At 37.4% G+C, this 4,247-nt stretch overlaps 2 non-coding genes across 2 annotated transcripts; both read right to left on the bottom strand.

Moving 5' to 3' along the window:
* Nucleotides 1-228: 228 nt before the first annotated feature.
* TRNAC-ACA (transfer RNA cysteine (anticodon ACA)) lies at nucleotides 229-300 on the bottom strand. The gene has a single exon. It is a non-coding gene; the product is annotated as a tRNA-Cys (tRNA).
* Nucleotides 301-3,787: 3,487 nt separating this feature from the next.
* LOC129651894 (U6 spliceosomal RNA) lies at nucleotides 3,788-3,891 on the bottom strand. The gene has a single exon (XR_008714396.1). It is a non-coding gene; the product is annotated as a U6 spliceosomal RNA (small nuclear RNA).
* Between the last annotated feature and the right edge of the window lie 356 nt (nucleotides 3,892-4,247).

Here is a 4,247-nt window from a genome sequence, read left to right as displayed (position 1 = left end):
CAAAATAGGTGGCTTTGCTTTTTTAGCTTTCCTGTTACATAGGTTCAAAATAGAAATATAATAACCCGTGACACTTATCCATTTTTTTTCAGTAAATATCTGCACTCAACAAAAGTGAAAGTGAAAGAAAATGAATTCGCTCGACTGTAGCCTACCAGGCTCCTCTGTCCATGGGATTTTCCAGGCAAGAATACGGGAGTGTGTGGCCATTTCCTTCTCCAGAGGATCTTCCCTAACCAGGAATTGAACCTGGGTCTCCCACATTGTAGGCAGACACTTTACCATCTGAGCCACCAGGGAAGTCCATCTGCACTCAACAAAACTGAAACTTAAAATATGAGAAAATGAGCCTTAATTTCCTCCTTTCCACTTTCTACAAGTCAACTGAAATTGAATGGATATCATTATTCTTAAATGGATAATGAAGAAGCTCAAAAGATAAATTTGAATATTTATATACTAAAATTTATTTTTCAAGGACAATTCCTGAAGAATTAATGCCTATATTTCATTTGAAAAAAAAAAATAGAACACTTATTCACACTCAATACGGTCATTGCAGAGCTCTTACTTCACTGATCTATGTGGGGCTGTATCTGCCAGGGCATTATTCTTCAGTCAGGGAAGAAATAATTCCTTTAATCCTTTCTATATGTGCCATTGACAATGGACCTCAAAGGAATGCATTTCTCAACATAGATAAAAATTATAATATCAGTCAAAAGACTGACATATTGGTTGGCTTAGAAAGGTTTATTATTCAAGATACTCTTGGTAATTATTGACACCAAGCCATATGCTCAGACTCTTATCATATTTGGAATCTGAGAGGTGTATCTTGCAGGAGATGTGGAATTAAAGCTCACGTGTATTAATTTAAACCTTCTCTCTTTAAATGTGCAGCAGCTTGACAAGGCAGAGTCTTCAACTGTCTGACAAGAAATCAAATTATTATAGATGATTCACACATCCTTCACCTGCAGACCTCAAGAGCCTCATGAAGAGCCTACCTGTAGCTCTTAGGTTGCTCAAAACTAATAGAATGGCTTTTATTTTTAGGTCTAGCATAAGGTATTGTTCCTACAAGGCTGGCATTTTTGTGAATGCCACCGTTATCACTTACCCACATGAAAAGCAAAGCCTGGAATAATGAGTTAAATCATAATGCAATGCAGTTATTAGTTTGGACCTTCTCTTTTCTCTTGAGAGTTTGATGAAATCTAATGAAATACTCAAATCCAAGTCCTGTGGAATCCCAACACCTTCCTCAAAAGTTGTGAAATTTCCCAGATGAATTAAGATCGCATGGCCTTTTCAACTAAGAACTTCTGCTTTGATTCATAGATTACCTTACATTGATAATCTGCATAGATTAACTCATTAATAAAACAGTTTCCTTCATTAGTTTCAATAACCATATAAATAAATACAATTAGTCAGCAAATGAGGAAATAATAATGCTTCTATATAAATATAGGGCTATAAAATATTAAAATTACCAACTGGACATCTTGGAAGTGCAAAATAACATTAAAATAAAAATATAGATAAACAGATAAACCTCAAATTACAAGATGAACAGAAGATTAGTAGAAGCAATTTATGGTATAATTTCTAATTTGTTCTGAAATGAAATTTTACTTACTTTGGCTGGAATGAGAGCTACTTTCTGAACACAGTACAGTGACATTATGAATCAAAAAAGTACATGAAAGAGACATTAAGAGAGACTGAGAATGCCCATTGAGATGAACCAAATAAAAATTAGTGAAGTTCCAGAAGTATAATAGTGAAGAGAGGGGAATTATTTAATTTCATTTTCCTGATTCAAAAATAGAATCTACCAGTGACTTTTGAAATTACTATATCCCTCTGCCCTTACCCAGGTCATCTTGCTCAGATGAGAGAATCAATAAAATTGTTCTTCCTTTCACATTCTTTCACCTCTCCCTTTGAGTTTTCACTGAATATGTCAATTCTACATTGTCAAAACATTTTTCTTATGTTCAGGTTCGAGTCTCCATATTTGTTTTAGTATCAAAATTAATATATACAAATTCCATTGCCAATGTTTTTGCTTTATTTTGCTAGTAAGTTTTGATTCAATTGAGTTCAGTTCAATCGCTCAGTCATGTCCAACTCTTTGCAACCCCATGAATCGCAGCATGCCAGGCCTCCCTGTCCATCACCAACTCCTGGAGCTCACTCAGACTCATGTCTATCAAATCAGTGATGCCATCCAGCCATCTCATCCTCTGTCGTCCCCTTCTCCTCCTGCCCCCAATCCCTCCCAGCATCAGAGTCTTTTCCAATGAGTCAACTCTTTGCATGAGGTGGCCAAAGTACTGGAGTTTCAGCTTTAGTATCATTCCTTCCAAAGAAATCCCAGGGTTGATCTCCTTCAGAATGGACTGGTTGGATCTCCTTGCAGTCCAAGGGACTCTCAAGAGTCTTCTCCAACACCACAGTTCAAAAGCATCAATTCTTCAGTGCTCAGCCTTCTTCACAGTCCAACGCTCACATCCATACATGACCACTGGAAAAACCATAGCCTTGACTAGACGGACCTTTGTTGACAAAGTAATGTCTCTGCTTTTGAATATGCTATCTAGGTTGGACATAACTTTCCTTCCAAGGAGTAAGTGTCTTTTAATTTATTCTCCAAGAGTTTCTTCAAGTAGTTTTCACAGGAAAAATACCCTTTGATTTTTTCCATGTTTAAGACTATCAGTTAGACTGGTTGTATAATTTTAGGTTTATGCCAAGTATGAAAGTTATTTTTAAATGTAGTATTTCAATAATAGTATATAACATTATATTAAGACATATCAATCCCTTTATTCATTCATTCAAAATATAGTTTGAAGACTCTGCCTCCCAATGCACAAGAGTGTGGGTTCGATCCCTGGTTGGGGAGCTAAGATCCCACATGTTTTGTGGCCAAAAAAATCAAAGCATAAAACAAATCCAATACTGTAACAAATTCAGTAAAGACACACACACACACACACACACACACATATATTCCTTGTGGCTCATATGGTAAAGAATCTGCCTGCAATGCAGGGGACCCAGGTTCAATCCCTGGGTCAGGAAGATCCCCTGGAGAAGGAATGGCAACCCACTCCAGTATTCTTGCCTGGGAAATCCCATGGACAGAGGAGCCTGGAGGGCTACAGTCCATGGGGTCGCAGAGTTGGATACAACTGAGCAACTGAGCGTGCGCGCATGAACACACACACACACACACACACACACACACACACACAGACATATATTTTTTGAGTACCCATTCTATTGGCATCCCTGTAATAAAAATGGAAAACATAGAGAAGGAAAATATATCAGTCTTTTTAATGAAGACAAAGTATAGTAAAGAGGACATAATTAAAGACAATTATGAGCAAGTTATCTTATTCTAAAGTAAATGGTCTGAAGGAAAGAAATTCAATTCTCTCAGATTTTACAGAGGAACTCAAATCTAGCCAGTAAAGACTTCCCCAAAATTTTTATTTTATTTTGGACTGTAGTTATTTTACAGTGTTGTATTAGTTTCAGGTGTACAGCAAAACCTTTCAGTTATACATATACATATATCTCTTCTTTTGCAAAGTCTTTTCTCAGTTAGGTTATTACAGAGTGTTGAGCAGAGTTTCCTGCGCTCTATTGTAGGTCCTTGATGGTCATCCATTTTAAATATTGTAGTGTATACATGTCAGTTCCAATCTATCTCTCTTCCCCACACCCTTCCCTCTGGTAACAATAAGTTTGTTCTTTTAATCTGTGATAAAAAATGGAATGCTTCATGAATTTGTATGCCATTCTTGCACAGGGGCCGTACTAATCTCTGTATGGTTCCAAGCACCAAAGAGCTTGGACTGAAACTCCAAGACAAAAATAGCAGGATGATCAGCAGGAATGAGCATTAACTGTGCAGGTGATATGGTCTTCAGGTGAAACACCATCCACAAAGCCTCATGGTGAAGAAGGTGTGAACAACTGGAGAGAAGGCCCTTTGGCTATGGGAGCAGGAGATGGAGGGGAAGCACTGGATGAGGTTGGAAAGCCAGGCATGGTCCTGGACATCCAGGGCCTTAGAGACTGTGAAAAGATGTTGGTATTTATCCTGAGAGCAATGAGAAACAACTAATGGGATTTAATAATGTGTGTGTATATGTAGGAGGATAGAATTATTAGATTTGTGTCATGAAAAGAATCTGGCTTCAGTCTGAAGAAAATAAGAGAGA

Source organism: Bubalus kerabau, chromosome 4 (genome assembly GCF_029407905.1).
Source record: "Bubalus kerabau isolate K-KA32 ecotype Philippines breed swamp buffalo chromosome 4, PCC_UOA_SB_1v2, whole genome shotgun sequence".
NCBI classification, from domain to species: domain Eukaryota; kingdom Metazoa; phylum Chordata; class Mammalia; order Artiodactyla; family Bovidae; genus Bubalus; species Bubalus kerabau.
This window is presented reverse-complemented; position numbering and strand designations above follow the sequence as displayed.